Below are 16,545 nucleotides of genomic sequence, written 5' to 3' on the forward strand. Positions count from 1 at the left end.
TGCTCCTCTTCTCTAGAGGCTGTTATTCAGAAAGTGAAATCCAGGCTTCGTTTCTTTACAAAACATTACCAACTACATGGCTTATGGTGACTTCTCTGATATTCTTCAAAAATATAAATAATGTTGGAAACTTACTGAATTTTATTCAGCCCTAGTTGTACTTAGTAGGATCAATGAGAAATGTGTGTGTTCTTTTAGCTCCTTTATTTAGTCACAAATGCCCTAAATTGGATTTTTCTGCCTCTTTTTACAACATATTTTCTTCTTTTCTCATTTCATCAACGAGGTTTAAGAACTGCTCTTTGAATCTCTTCATACTGTTTCAATTTCAAATTGTACGGGGTTAAAATGCTAAGAAGTTGTGATGATCATTGCTTTCAAAATGCAGTGATGTAACTCTAACATAATAGATTGGGATGTAGGCAGCTGCAAATCATTTTTAAAAGGCATCAAAATGTTTTTGCTACGTCGGTACTGCTGTGGGAAGAAGGTAATAAGGGGCAAAAAAGGACAATTGAGAAGAAATAGCAGAGGCAGAAAACACCTCAACCAAAAGTAGAAGTATCAAAAAAGAATAAAACAGCCCTGACAGAAATGTTTGTATTTACCAGTTTTTAGAAAGAGAAATCCCAAATTGTATTCAACAGGTGTTTTGACAGAAATGGGTGTTAAACTATCTGTTGAAATAACTTGCCTCTGGTAATTTATTGTGATTGAAATTTCCAGGTGAATAAGTTTGGCTGTAAAGAATGTTTTATTTTCAAATGGCTCTAATTACATTAAAAATCCTAAGGCCAAGCTACCCTTTATATGTAGCTGCGCCCACATTATCAAGGCCTTTTTATTTGCAGAGCAATTTGGGGTTTTCAGCAATAAAACATTGCACAGAGATTTTGGTGTTTCAAATTTAAGAAATCTGAAATATAAAAAAGAAAGGCAGATTACTCATTCATGCTGTAATCATTAATTGTGAAATTGAAGAACAGACATATTTTGACAACTTTGGAAAAGGCACAAATTAAAAGTCATGTGTTTAATGAGATGTACCAGGTTTACAGTAATATTTTAATTATTACTAGAGATTACGGTTCTATTTCTAGCAGAAATACTAGAGACTCAAATTGGCCATTGATCATTGAAAGGTTAAAGTTCTCTGGAAGCTTTCAATACGAAAAAGACCCTCGTTTTCATTATTTGAATTCCATCTCATTGCAGTCTTCTAGATAAACTTGGTAACGTTCTTAAGTAACACGTGCAATTTAAACAGTCTTTTAGATCTAAAAGAGCAAGTTTTGCCTCCTTGGTTTTTTCTTGACTTTTCGATTATTCTATTTTTTATCACTACTCTTTCTACTATTACTATCAGTGCTTTGGGAGTGAGACAATCAATTTTACACACAGGGTTTGTTTTTGTCCCTTTCTGATTTTAATGTCTTCCATAAGCCAAACATACTTCTAAATAGGGCTAGGTTTCTACAAGACCAGAGGAAGCCTTTCGCATCAACACCCTGTACGTTTGGAATTGCTTGATGCAATATAAAATCATAAAAAGGTTGCCATAAACAGAGTACCCTTGAGAGATGACTCTCTATGGATAGAGAGGCACTGCATTAAAACGAAGAAAACACTCAAGGTTTATGAATTAATACGAGACAGGAGCCAACCACCACAACAAATAAGGACAAACTTAGTATAAGCAGGTAGCATATCTCATCAGAAGACGTTCTAATTCCAGTGGAAGGCTTTGGGGCCTAAGTGTAGTTTCGCATACACTGAAATGCTGTAAACTTCCATGGCTTAATTAACAATTTACATTTTATCTTAGTCCATACTCAGTTTGGAGGGGAGGGTGCTCATCTGTGACTTTAGGCAAAATATTTCACTTTGACACTGTCAGTAAAATGCAGGTACCATTTTAATTAAAAATTAAAAATACGTATATTGACAAGCTTATGCAGCACTGCAGAATATCCAGAACTATTTGAAGGGACTGGATTTCAGATCAGGCATTCAAGCAAATCCCAAGGTAATAAATGGAATTATTTGAAACCCTCAGCCAACTGAAGTTACAACCTCTAATGTGGCCGCTAATCACAACCTCCCAGGAGACCTCTAAGGTTCACTTTTAGGTAAACAATAAAAGGAAATTGAGCGAGACAATAAATGTAAAATGAAAGCATTCATATGACGGAGAATTTAAGCGATGAAAGCCTATAGGTATGTATGTATGTATACCCCATTAGGACACTGGTTATAAAATGATCTATAGCATCATTGTTTTCATTCAGTTACAATGTTAAATTGAAGATAAATTCCAAGGGAGGCAAAGGTGGAGAAAGGAGACCAGCAGAGCATCAAGAGAATTGGTCAAAACCCAAAGAGTAACAGTTAAAATCTGATGCTCAAAGAAAAATGAACATTTTCTAACTGAAATATTAAAAATAAACTTTTAAAATACCTTATAAAGTATAAGTGCTTACCAACTTTTAACATACGCTATTTCATACTGTACTCTCCTAAAGGAGAAGGAAACATGTTGTCTTAAATTCCACCAGTGTCTCTCAATGTATTGTTCCCTTTTAAATATTGGGCTTTTAAATGTTCAAATTCAAGCTATTTTAACTTCAGCTGGTCTCCTACTGCTACTTAGTGTCCTTTTATTCATTTTGTTGACTCCCTATTGAATTCCCTGTAGCAGCTACTCCAAACCTTTTCTACTCTTTGCAAGTCACCCTTCCCCTCTCTCTCATCAGCTACTGCCTCCCACTTCTCTATGATTTTACCACAAAGTCATTTGACAGGCATTCCCTCCGCCTCCCTTCTCCCCTCCTAAAAGAATTTTTGCATCTTCTCTCTTAAAAAATAAAAAGCCCCCTCCACTGCCTTCATTGATGTTCTTCGTTCCTTTCTTTCACATCGTCCAAGTGACAAATCTATTTTATTCCCACCTCTCTCTTTTTCATCTCCAGTCTCTTCCTCTCTACTTGCTCTTTTCACCTTTTACTACATAAAATGTTCAAGGCTATGAATCCTTAAGACAAATCAAAACTTTCTACTCTAAAAATAGTTCCCAGAGTGTGGTCCCTAGATCACCGGCATCAGCATTACCTGGGTGCTTGATAGACATGCAAACAGTTTGGCCCTACCCAAGACCTGCTGAATTAGAACCTCGGGGTGAGGCTCAGCAACCTGCATTTAACAAAGCCTCTAAGTGATTCTGTTGTAGGTGGAAATTTGAGATCCACTTGAAGGTACCATCTTTTCACAAACTTTTTGAAATCTATAATTGTTTCTCTTGTGTCTTAACCTTTAGCAATTTTATTTCTGCTTGCCACTGAAATAAATCTAGGCTGAAACTAATCTACAGGAGGTGATTACTGACCTCCTAAATGCCAAATACAAAGTTGTTTTCTAAATCTTCATCCTTTGATATTCTGCAGCTTTTTACACTACTAACATCCCGTTTTGAACCTCTATCTTTTGTTTTAATGACTTTCTAACAATCTGTTTCTCCTCCTTACACAGCTTTTCTTTTTCATGTCCTTGATCTTGACCCTGAAATGTCAAAATTCCTAGTGTCTACACTCTTACTTGTGGCAATTTTATGAACTCTCTAGTCTACAGCACCACCAACAACTATTTTACAGATTACCTCAAATATTATTTCTAGCTTTCTTGAAACCCTCCTGTAGAATTGGACGTCTCCACTTTGATGTTCTATGATCACCTCAAACTCAACATGTCCAAAACTGAATTAATCAGTTTTGAATTAATCCTTATCTTATCTTCTTCAAAAAGGTCTTTGTTTTTCATTTCTGATATTTCTAAATGCTTTCTCCATGCAGCAAGTCACCTGAAATGGAAACCGGGGAGACCTCTTTGATTTCTCTCTATCCATTATACTCCCATCCAATTAATCACTAAGTTTTGCGATTTCTCTCTCAGCAATATCTCTCCCTTCCATTCCTTTCCATTTCCAATGCCACCACCTTGGGTTTGTTCATTATGTGTTCTTTGGATACCATTACAATAGTTGCCTCTTAATCTCCCCACTTTCTGGCATTTCCTCTTCCATTCTATACACCAGTGCATATGGATTATTTTTTCTAATGTTTCACTCTATTTACTAGAAATACTCATTACTACCCCACTGGCTACCAGATAAATTCCAAACTCCTTAGACTGAACTTTAATTCTTCTTTGATTTACTTTTTTAATTTTATTTATTTATTTATTTATTTGACAGTGTCTCACTCTGTTGCTCAGACTGGAGTAAAGTGGCATGATCTCGGCTCACCACAACTTCCACCTCCCAGGTTCCAGCGATTCTCCTGCCCCAGCCTCCCAACTAGCTAGGACTACAGGTGCGAGCCACCATACCCAGCTAATTTTTGTATTTTTAGTAGAGACAGGGTTTCACTATGTTGGCCAGGCTGGTCTCAAACTCCTGACCTCGTGATCTGCCCACCTTGGCCTCCCAAAGTGCTGGGATTACAGGCGTGAGCCACCACACCCGACCAGTGATTTGCCTTTTGATCCTTTCCGCCAGTGCTCTTTGACATGTTGCCTGTGCACCAATAAATGAGTATTACTTTCTACTATTCTTAAACTTCTTATACCTTCCCATTTGAGTGCTAATGCTCATGACATTCTTTTACCATAAAATATGTTGGTGCACACCTCCTCATCTCCACCCACTCAAATCCTAACCACACTTGAAAAAGGAAGTCTAATTCAGCTCCAGGAAGACCTCCCTCATTTCCTTTTTTCTGCCAGAAATGGGCTTTCACTCTTCTGAACTCTTATTGCACATTGTGCCTCTCTTAAGGTAGTTAAAACATGCTTCCTTGTAGTGCAAGTTGTTTGCAACTTAGTCATAGGCCCTCTCCTAGAATAAGGTTTAGTCAGGTAAGAGATTATGCATATCTCAATCAATATGATACTTCAAGTGCCAACCACTGTTACTGACTCATAGTAAGTGCTCATACATGTTTATCTAATGAATAAATATGTGATTATGATCTATAACCTGTTGTTCTACATAAATGTTTGTTATCATTCTGAGTCAGGTCCTAAGAGGTTGATGAGCATAAAATATTTATTTTTTGTTAAAGCAATGATGATTTGTGCTTACTGGTAGTTTCTGGATCTTTTTAGTGATGACTGGCTTCTCAGATTAATAATTATTTTAATTTTTATTTAAGCATTAATTTCCTTACAAAACTTAAGTGTGATACATTTATATTACATTATGTTTGCTTCCCGTGAACCCTAAGGAATTTACTTGTTACCAATCTGCAATGAATATATTACAAAATTCTAATGAAGCATATTTACATCTCTGTTTGAAATCTCATTAAATTTTTTTATTCTACATGTTTTGTTTTAGGAAAGGGTAGCTCAATAGAGGAAGTATATTATTGAGATAGTTATTTCAAATCATTGCTGGGAGCTGATAAAACTGCACAGAGCTAATATGTACATTTACTATTATTTGCAGAATAACCAGCTCTGACTTGAGAAAATGGAGAGAAATTATAAGCCTTCTGATTATGGATAGGAGAAAAATAGGTACTTTTCTCTGATTGGGAAAATACACTCTCAGTGCGATCAGAATACTAGGCAGTTTTTGCTTTTTGTTGTTGTTGTTGCTTTTCCCCTACAAAACTTGGGTAAAGAAAGCAAGAAAGGTAATGATTGTGTAGTTGAAAATATAGGTAAGGTCTTCTCTGAGTTTTGCTGGAATAATCCAGGTAGAATAACTGAACCATTTGGCTAAATTCATATAGATAGACAACACTTTATCACTAAGCCAATTAAAAGTTGACAGTAAACTTCCAGTAATATGTATACAGGCCACCTGAGGGTTGAGTGAGTTGTATAAAATGTTAAATATTTATAATAAAGTTACTATAATAATATTTATATAACTGACATCTGTTGAATGCTTACTTTGTGCAGGCATTACGCTACAGACTTTCTAAACACCCTCTTATTTAATTTTCATGATAATTCTGTGAAGTAAATTCCATTGTTATCTCCATTTCTGAGATGCAGAAATTAAGGCATAAAATAATTAATATGTCCAAGGTCATACAGATATAAAATAGCTGAGCTGGAAATACATTCAAATATGAATTTAGAAGCCAAATCTTAACCACTACACTACACGTATACTTTCTTATAAAAATACTGCTCTACACTAAATTTCTAAGGTTTTTTTTTGTTTTTTTGTTTTTTTGGTTTTTTGGTTTTTTGAGACGGAGTCTCACTCTGTCACCCAGGCTGGAATGCAGTGGCACAACCTCTGCTCACTGCAAGCTCTGCCTCCCAGGTTCATGCCATTCTCCTGCCTCAGCCTCCCGAGTAGCTGGGACTACAGGTGCCTGCCACCACACCCAGCTAATGTCTTGTATTTTTGGTAGAGACAGGGTTTCACCGTGTTAGTCATGATGGTCTCGATCTCCTGGCCTGGTGATCCACTCGCCTCAGTCTCCCAAAGTGCTGGGATTGCAGGCATGCGCCACCGCACCTGGCCTAAAGTATTTTTTACAAAAATTTGATGTTTTAAATATAAAGTTGTATCTTTAATAAAGAAGACAGGAAAATTACTTAATAAATTGGGGAAGGGTTGTATCGTTAGAAAAAAAAAAACCCTGTTTGTCTGCATCTTAGACAAAACAATTATCTTGACTTTAGAGCCATATGATTGACTCAGTCTCCATATGGTGGCACAAATCATAAATTGCAGGTTTAACGTTTTTGGAAATGTTAATAAAACAACTTTCAATGTTTACATTTATAGTATCAAAGTTCTGAGTTGAGAGAAAATGACACAAAAACATATCTGTACATTCCAAACTATTGAGAAACTTGTGACATGTCCAAAACCTGCCTTACGTTCAACTAATAAAGAGGAGTACTTGATGAAAATGAACATAAACTGAAAACATCCCTTTGCAGTATGAGCAGTACTTGTACTTTTTGTTTCTTTACAGTTCAATGCTTTATTCATTGATTGCTGCCCAATTAGAACTCACACACTACAGTAATCTCTTCACAACCACAAGTTCCCTTTGGGCCAACATTTAGTTATTCCTCTCTGAGACAGCAGTCTAGCAGACTGGTTAAGGAAGTGGAAACTGGCCAGACCGCCTGTGTCCAAAGTCTGGCTCCCCAGTTTATCAACTGGGTGATCTTGGACAACCTATTTAACCTCTTCATGCCTCAGTTTTCTGATCTATAAAATTGGAATAAATAATAATAGTATCTTCCTCATAGGGTTCTGTGAGATTCCAAGAGTAAATGTATACAGCATAACAAATGTAAATTTCTTAAAATAGTACCTGTCACGGGATAAGGGCTATTCCTGTTAACTAGCATCACTTACCTTTTAATGGAATTTTCAAATTTTAGTTTCAGTATATACAAACTGTAACTCTCTCAACTGGAAATAATTATAAAAGGCACAGGAAGGAGGTTGCTGACAAGTAGTAGTAGAAAAGGGAAGTGGGTAGGAGGGAAAAGCCAGAGCACATATTTCTGCAATGCAGGCTTGGAGAGATACGAGAAGTAGACGGAAAGTAGCCCAAGCCTGAGAATCATATTCAGATATCTGGGAGTAGAGAGGGAACCAAGATGCTGGCATGAATATCTGACAAACATGTTTCATAATTCAGCTAAATAGGATCACTTTTAAAAGATTAGCACAAATACTATTTCATCTTTAACTTCCAGGGATCTATGCCTCTCTGGGATCTTTGGCTTGAGAAAACAACTCTGAGTCATAACACATGAAAAGTCTTGAGTATTTGAATGGTAGACTAGACACAGAGGAGCACTGCCACCACCTACCAATTTGCATGCAACCGTCATTAAAGTGAAACAAGGTTATAAGCTTCTTGAAAAGGAGAGGGGAGAAAGAAGGAGATCCTGAGAAGTTTCTTATGACAAAGTATGACAAATAAACACTGATTGTACAGTTCTCCATACTGGTCATTTAAAAAGGGGGGAAAAAAGCCACGTTAAGTCTGACTGTTAATGTGCCAGAGTCATTGTCTCTGTTTAGTGCATTAAAAAAAAAAAAAAAAAGATAATGGCTTCGTAGGTACACTCATGAGCTCAATCCTTCTAAATCTGGATCCCTAAAACTGTAAGTTTCTCACAAATGACTTCTATTAGAAAGTTTGAGGAGCTTTACCTTCCTGATTGAAGAAGGACCTACTTACTTCACTTCTTGCCTACTTGATTGCATATCGACGAGTTCCAGTGATGTCAGAAGACATGATGGTATCACCGCATATATATTCAGGATAAAATAAACATATAGCTTGGTTTTTAATTTATGGTAAAGAATTTTTAAAAATATCTTCTCCAGGAACACATTATATCAAAAAGGAGGCCTACATAGATCCATCACCTGAGAACTTCCTTGTTGACCAGGTCTCATCTTGTTCATCTAGCTTTCAACTACTTGGTTTTAATTGTTCCTATGCATGAAAATAAACAGGTAGCCTTAGTTTGTGCTGTACTCCTCCACACTGTCTGTATTCCAGAATAGTCCTGATTTTATAGACATAACAGAATGATCAATTTTGTCTGTGAAATTCCACCCACACATAGTTTTCACCAGTTCCTATCCACTATTTGTTCTCACAAACAAATTTAACCCAACAGTCACCTAGAGACCCCTAGAGAAATAGGCAATAGAGACAGGAGAAATATTTGTCAGAGAGAGCTTTTCCCTAAAATTGTGCTTCTCCTCTACCCAGTTCCAATATTCCAGTCATCTCCATCAAGTGTATAAACCTATTTGAAGAAGCAAACAAGCAATACATATGCCTGGTTCATAAAAGAATCCAATATTCAATAAATTTCAAAGTTAAATGTAGCACATGGAATATTGTTTAATGTCTTAACTTGCCCAGGTGCTTAAGAAGTAGAACAGATAATATTGAGAGTGGATTAGAAAGCCAAGGAGAGCCCGACATATATAAGTTACATAAATTGTAGTATATTCTTCACTAGAATTTTCTGTAAATTATATATAGCACATGTTTCTGGGTATAGTAATTTACAACAGATTGTAAAAGAAGTAGGACAATTAACAGGAAATAGGACTCCAGAAACAAGGTGGTTTAAATAATGGAAAGCTGATCTATGCACCTTTACAATTAGGTGAATTTTATACTCCCAAAAACAAGTGGAGAAAAAGATAAGAAAGTGAGCCCCCTCCTTTTGCCAACTAGAATGCAAATTTCTTCTTTGCTTACACTTAGCCCATTCATTTTCCCTTTCTAAAAGTGATTATGAAGATAACTTCCTCTCAGAACTAAAAAGAAGACCATGGGCTATGCTGTGGAGTGTGGGTGATGGTATTAAAAGCAATTTGACTGTAGCTTTGGCTTTCCTAATATTATTGAAATCAAATCCAGTTTAGTGGAAGCCTTCAAGGTAGGAGAAATACTGTCTTAACATTTTAAGAAATACGTCCCTTGTCATCTCCACTGACCTACACTGAATAGAATGATTTGTGTTTAAAAATTGATTCATCTATAGAATACTAAGTTGAGCCAGATACCAAGTCAGGGCACTACTTGGGGCCTATGGGAAGGCAGAAAAAAAATGATTATCTATAGTAGTGATGCTAAGTTAAGAAATTTGTTTTCTTTCTGAGGCATCCTGCTTCTAGACCAACATCCTGCTTCTAGACCAACATCCTGCTTACTCCAGCCTACTCCCAGGCCTGACCCCAATGAATCATCATATTTTCTTCTCACTACTGCTAAATCACCTCCACTCCAGTCAAACTATTATAGCTTATGTCCTCTAATCCTGCATTTTCAAGCCTTTGTGTGTACTGTTTCTCTCCCTAGAATCCCCTCTGCCTAAAATTCTCTCTCTCTCAGCTTATAAAAAACTATCTTAGGCCGGGCGCGGTGGCTCACGCCAGTAATCCCAGCACTTCGGGAGGCCGAGGCAGGTGGATCATGAGGTCAGGAGATCGAGACCATCCTGGCTAACATAGTGAAACCCCGTCTCTACTAAAAACACAAAAAATTAGCCAGGCATGGTGGCACGCGCCTGTAATCCCAGCTACTTGGGAGGCTGAAGCAGGAGAATCACTTGAATCCGGGAGGCGGAGGTTGCAGTGAGCCGAGATTGTGCCACTGCACTCTGGTCTGGGCAACAGAGTGAGACTCTGTCTCAAAAAAAAAAAAAAAAAAAAAAAATTTAGTCTGCCTCAAACTTTCACTGACTGCTATAAGCAGAGGTGACCCCACCTTTCCCAGAAACCCAGAGAATACATTTCCATCATAAAAATGTCATATGTTTTTCAGGATCAACAATCAGACAGCAAATATTTGTTGCATTCCTACTACAACTACATATGAGACATTCATCAGCATTGTGCAGAGTATGTGATTAAATGCTGAAAGCTGTGCAGTTCTAGGAAGTAAAAAACGACTGGCCACCTCAGAAATATATAATTAAACAGCATATTTAAATTAATGCAATTTTGCTCAAAAGCTCATATTTCTTAGGCAGTCTTTTAAAGAGAACTTCAAATCAGTGTGATATTAATATCCCAAGAGGATTGTATTTCAGTGTGGATCAACACTTTTTACTCAAATTTAATTTTTTTGTTTTTAAATAAAACTGATGAATTCGAATGTCTGCATATCAATATGGAAATGATCCCATCTTCTGCATAATTAAGAGTATTGTGTTAATGTGTGCATAATGTAAAATCAATAAATAATTAATTGCTACTGATTGTAATTGAATGTTTTCTTAACTCTATTGTCAGTCATGATAAAAAATCTGAACATCTATACTGCACTAAATTAATTAGTGTGTCATTTCTATTACATACATCAGCAGTCAAATAATGCAGTAACATCTGTTTTTAATGTTTTAAAGACAGGCTATCCCTTATTAAGTAAAATAGGGAGTTACTAGAAATGTTTTCAGTGATTGGTGATTATGGCAGTATCTTCAAAAAGATCTAATAAAGTCATTTATATTTCTTCGAATTACTGCATTTTAATCCACTGTCAATTATAGTGACAATACTTAGACATAAACTCTTCCTTTCTGTGGGAATAAATTATGAATCTCTTTTGTTACATTGCTTTATAACAATGAATACTTATCAATTAGCAATGATAGACTATTCCTCGACCACACTTTTGCAGAGAGTAAACATGTAAATAAATACAGTGTCATTGGGTCAAAAAAGTCAAACACTGGAGAATTTTATGTTGAAAGCCAATTTGTATTAATTTAACGATATTTTGTAATCAGTTCGTTCACAAAAGTCATATTCATTTATTTTGTAAGTATACAAAGCAAACAATGATGTAGACATTCTCACATGAAATTATTTGCTATGGTCAATGAAACACTGCATTTTGGAAGTGACTAAAAAGTTCTTAACTAAGGTAAGGTGCCACATTTAGCAAATAAAAATACAAGATGCAATATTTAGAATATACTTATATAAAAGATTGTTCATTGCTGATCTGAAATTCAAATTTAACTGGGCTTCCTGTATCCTAATTTGCTAAATCTGACCACTCTAACAGGGGGAATCAGGGAAAGCTTCTCAAGATAGGTGACACTTGAGCCATCAAGGATAAGTTGAAATTATCCAGGTGAAAGGAGTAGAAAGTTGGGGCAAGGATGGCCTTTGACGCTGAGACATGGAGATAATAGCAAATATGGCTGGAGAGTAGGAGTGTGAGAGTGTGATGAGAAGTAGGAGTGAGCTCTTCAGTTCATCTAGAAAATTAACTTCTAACTTCACAATAACAAATGACCAAAAAAAAAAAAAAAACTACTTGAATCTCCATCCCTTCTCTCCAAGTTCATAGCAAAGTCTGACAGGTATAAACACAGCAGCATTTGTGTAAAACAGTTGCTTAAAAGAATACAAAGCTCTGCTCTGTCCAAAATTGTACTTCTTTTTTCAAACCTTCAACAGGTTTCACCTTGCTCTGTGAGGGCTAATCAGCCTTTGATTTTCTCCAGTAAGGAATCGGATCACTTCTCTTTTCTTTGAACATGTCACATTCCTCATGCGATGCAACTGTTTCTACCTGTCAGGATGTCAGTTCTCAATGTAATTTTACAGCTAGAGAAAGAAATCTGAGTGCTTCAACAGGAAATTTTTAACTGATAATTGATGGTTGATGAAAGAACCAAATACCTTTCATGTAAACTGATGTTTGTATCCTGTTCGGATACTAACTTCTGAAAAGTTTTGTTCTAAGAATGAACTGTGGCTCACCATGCTATTCACTAAAGTCTCTCAATATGAGGCTTTTACTCTGGCCAACCACGCTTGTCTCTATTGTCTTGGGAAGGCTTTTCACGCAAAGTATAAATTTCCATTGATACCAGTCATCATTACCCAGTGTCTCAAAAATTCATTTCAAACTCAGTAAGATGTACATTTTCAAATAATTTATCAAATCTCTCAACTTAAAACAGAGTCAAGTGATGCATTTTGAGTCAAAAATGTCTGAAAAGGAAGAAAACATCATGTGGAAGATGTGACCTGTTCTCATGTTAAAATTATGTGTCATGGCTCTGTAGCAACAAAAGCTGCTATAATCACCATTAACAAGGACTCATACATCATTCTGTTTGAACTATAAATAGTAAATGTCTGTATATAAGGGCAATATGTGAAAATGAAAATGTTCTGTGTTTTGTCATATAACATGTTTACCTTTTTTTCATTCCTCATTTGGTTTAAATTTTATTTCAATTCTCTTGTAAGCAATGGACCATGTCCTCAACACAAAAAAGTCAGACATGCACAGCTCTCTGTCCTCTCCTCCTCACAAATATGCTCATTCTGCCACCTCCACCGAAATTTCAGTCAAGGTTACTACATATCTTTATCTTTGGTGCAAACAAGCAAACATTTCCATTTTACTGCTTTGCCTCCTGAGACCCATCCTGGAGTTACCGCCATCTAGTGACAAGTAAGAGTATTTAATCCTTTTATTTTTGAAATCTAAATTGCTTAAAATTTAGCAAAGTAAAATAAGTGGACATAATAAAACAAATATAGAATTCTGAAAGAACCTTTTAGTCCACAATATAGCTGCCACACCATTGTTTGACTATAAATGAACAGAATTATTTTTTGTGTTTTCAAATAAATCAGATTTCTTTCAGTTTTCCAGCATGTTAATGTTTTACTTTGGGATGAAAATGTCAACTATACAGATTATGTATTCCTCTGCATCTTAAACTTGCTGAAATCCTATGCTAAAATAAAATTTTTTATGAGCTTACCAATTGTTTTCAATAACAATTTGCTATTTTATAGAATATGCTTATATCTGTAGCTCTTGGCTTGAGAAGTTTCTGTGTGTACATGTTCCTGAGATGTTGTCACAAATTATTTCCCTACATTCATGACTACATAAATATTGCTTTAAAAGAAAAAAATGTTAACATTTGGTCAAAATATTTTAGAATTCTTTCAGATATATGGTATTAAATAAAGTATGCTAAATATATCTGTGCAATTCAGCTGTGTAGAAGTTAGAAATTTGGTTTTCTTTAAACAGTGCCCTACTGTCATCTTTCAGGGTCACACACATAGTAACTTTAGTCTGTAAAGTGATCTATTGTTTACAGTAAGAAATATAGAAATACTGCATAATTTTAGTTGAATTGTCTTAAGAATCAAATGCAACCCTACTGACCACAAATGGGAACCTCCATGTAAATGTCCACATTTTATGAAGAACTACCATTTAGGGTCAACTAGGATTTATTTAAAAATCATCTCTTCTAAAAAAAAAAAAGAAAAAAGAAAAATCATCTCTTCTGACTTTTAAAGTACAGAGGATTATGTATAATGTTTTGAATTGGTTCACTTCTTGCTCAGAAGCAGGATGAAAATTTACACCATGGATACTTAACACTCCAAATGGACAAGGTAATCAGTTCGTCCAGTTGAAGAACTGCTGGGGGCTTAAGCAAGTTCTTTGGTGTTGATAGTATGGAAAACCCTCAAATATGAATGGGTAGGTTCTGGGTATCCAGGTTAGCAACCACTTTTTATTTCCCACAGTCACTGGAACCGAATCTCACTAATCTATGTCTTCTAAAAAGTTCACATTAAAATGTGTTTGATGTAACAGTTTCTCTATCTGGGCTTGAAAAGAAAACAAATTTCTGAGGCTTAGATCTTGCATAATTTAATATCAGACTTGAATTCAACAAATGTCACAGTAATGTTACTGTGTCGTAATTATAGGAATGTAAAGATTCAATTCAGCTGATGCTTTAGATACATATTATATAATATTGGTTTAATGCTTACAAATAATGTGATAGAAATTATGCAGTTGTTTCAATATAAGGAAAACAAAAAAAATGTGGCCTTGTGAGGTGGCTCACTCCTGTAATCCTAACCAATTACAGGAGGCTGAGGCAGGTGGATCACCTGAGGTCAGGAGTTCGAGGCCAGCCTGGCCAACATGGAGAAACCTCATCTCTACTAAAAATACAAAAATTAGCCGGGTGTGGTAACGGGCACCTATAGTCCCGGCTACTCGGGAGGCTGAGGCAGGAGAATCACTTGAACCCGTTGGGTGGAGGTTGCAGTGAGCCGCGATTGCGCCACTTCGCTCCATCCTGGGAGATAGAGTAAAAGAATGCCAAAAAAAACACCAAAAAACAAAAAAACTATATTTAACGTGATTTAGCATTATAAAATGGTCAAATTGATTAAACTAAAACAAAAATACCTCAAACATCAGAAGCACATTTTCTCAGCTTGATTTCATGTGTGCCCATTGCTTTATCTGTATTATAGGAATCTTGAATTTACGAAAATAATAAAATGTACTAACCAAATAAAATATTAAAAATATTAATATAGCAACAGGAATCATCAGAAGTAATATTTTCCTTTAGTCAGATAGACATGAAATATTTCTTTTTGTGTGTCCAACAATCATGAGTGAGAATTTCATAGTAGAAATTTAAAGAATATTCATTAAGTAAAAGATTTATATTTTCTCAAATATTCAGGCGAATTCCTTTAATTCTGAGCTAGATATTTTGCTTCCAATTTAAAATGAATGTTTTAGATTGATTTAGCATTTGTTTTTTGACATCAGCATGGAGGTCACGGGTTAGGCTACAGTAATCTGTCAGAGGGCACTCTCCTTTGTCAGAACTTTAAAGTTGTAACACCCTAGAGAATTAGTAAAACACTATATTATTGTGTCCTGTGGCATAATAAGGCAAGAATTAGACTGAGAGGCATCTCTTAAATTTAGGACAAAGACAACAAATTTAAAATCAAGCAACCCTTGATGCCTAAGTAATCTGAGGCAATTAAGTTCAGAGAAAATGTTGTTATGAACCTGTGGACTGAGACCCTAGAAAAGAAGCTTGTATTAAGAAGTGGGAAGTTCTCAAAAATAAAATTTTCACTATACAACAAAAAATAATCCCCAAGTAAAATAGAAGGAGAATGAATCTAAAGATGATGTGACCTTATAAGGAGTTCTCAAATGAGCTTATGTTATAAAAGGAGGCACACAAAAGATGGAAAAATAGACACACTCAAGGACAAATGTTTTTAAATTGCACATATATACCTATTTATACATTATCAAGAAACTTGAAGCCAAGGAAGAAATGGGAACAGTAAAATTAGAAGAAAAATTTTAAACCTCCAAAAGTGTCTTTGAAAAAATTATCTTTAGAATAAGCACAGAAAAGGGCTACATTGATTTGTTTCTCAAATTTGGGATGTTCATTTAAAATGCAGATTCTTCCCCTGCTAAATAAGTACAAATCTCCAGGGATGGGCCCATGAATCTGCATTTTAATTTCAGGTAAATTTATTTTTTTAAGTAGAAAGTGAATATGGTTTAGAAACTCAAATAATGGTCTAGGCGCAGTGGCTCATGCCTGTAATCCTAGCACTTTGGGAGGCCAAGGAGGGCAGATCACCTAAGGTCAGGGGTTCGAGACCAGCCTGGCCAACATGATGAAACCCCCGTTTCTACTAAAAATACAAAAAAATTAGCTGGGCATGGTGGTGGGCACCTGTAATTTCACTTACTTGGGAGGCTGAGGCAGGAGAATCACTTGATCCCAAGAGGCGGAGGTTGCAGTGAGTTGAGATCTAGTCACTGCACTCCAGCCTGGAAAACAGAGAAACTCCTTCAAAAAAAAAAAAGAAAGAAAGAAAGAAAGAAAGGGGCCGGGCGCGGTGGCTCAAGCCTGTAATCCCAGCACTTTGGGAGGCCGAGACGGGTGGATCACGAGGTCAGGAGATCGAGACCATCCTGGTTAACACGGTGAAACCCCGTCTCTACTAAAAAATACAAAAAACTAGCCGGGCGAGGTGGCAGGCGCCTGTAGTCCCAGCTACTCGGGAGGCTGAGGCAGGAGAATGGCGTGAACCCGGGAGGCGGAGCTTGCAGTGAGCTGAGATCTGGCCACTGCACTCCAGCCTGGGCGACAGAGAGACTCCATCTCAAAAAAAAAAAAAAAAAA

The sequence above is a fragment of the Papio anubis genome, chromosome X (genome assembly GCF_008728515.1).
Source record: "Papio anubis isolate 15944 chromosome X, Panubis1.0, whole genome shotgun sequence".
Lineage (NCBI taxonomy): Eukaryota > Metazoa > Chordata > Mammalia > Primates > Cercopithecidae > Papio > Papio anubis.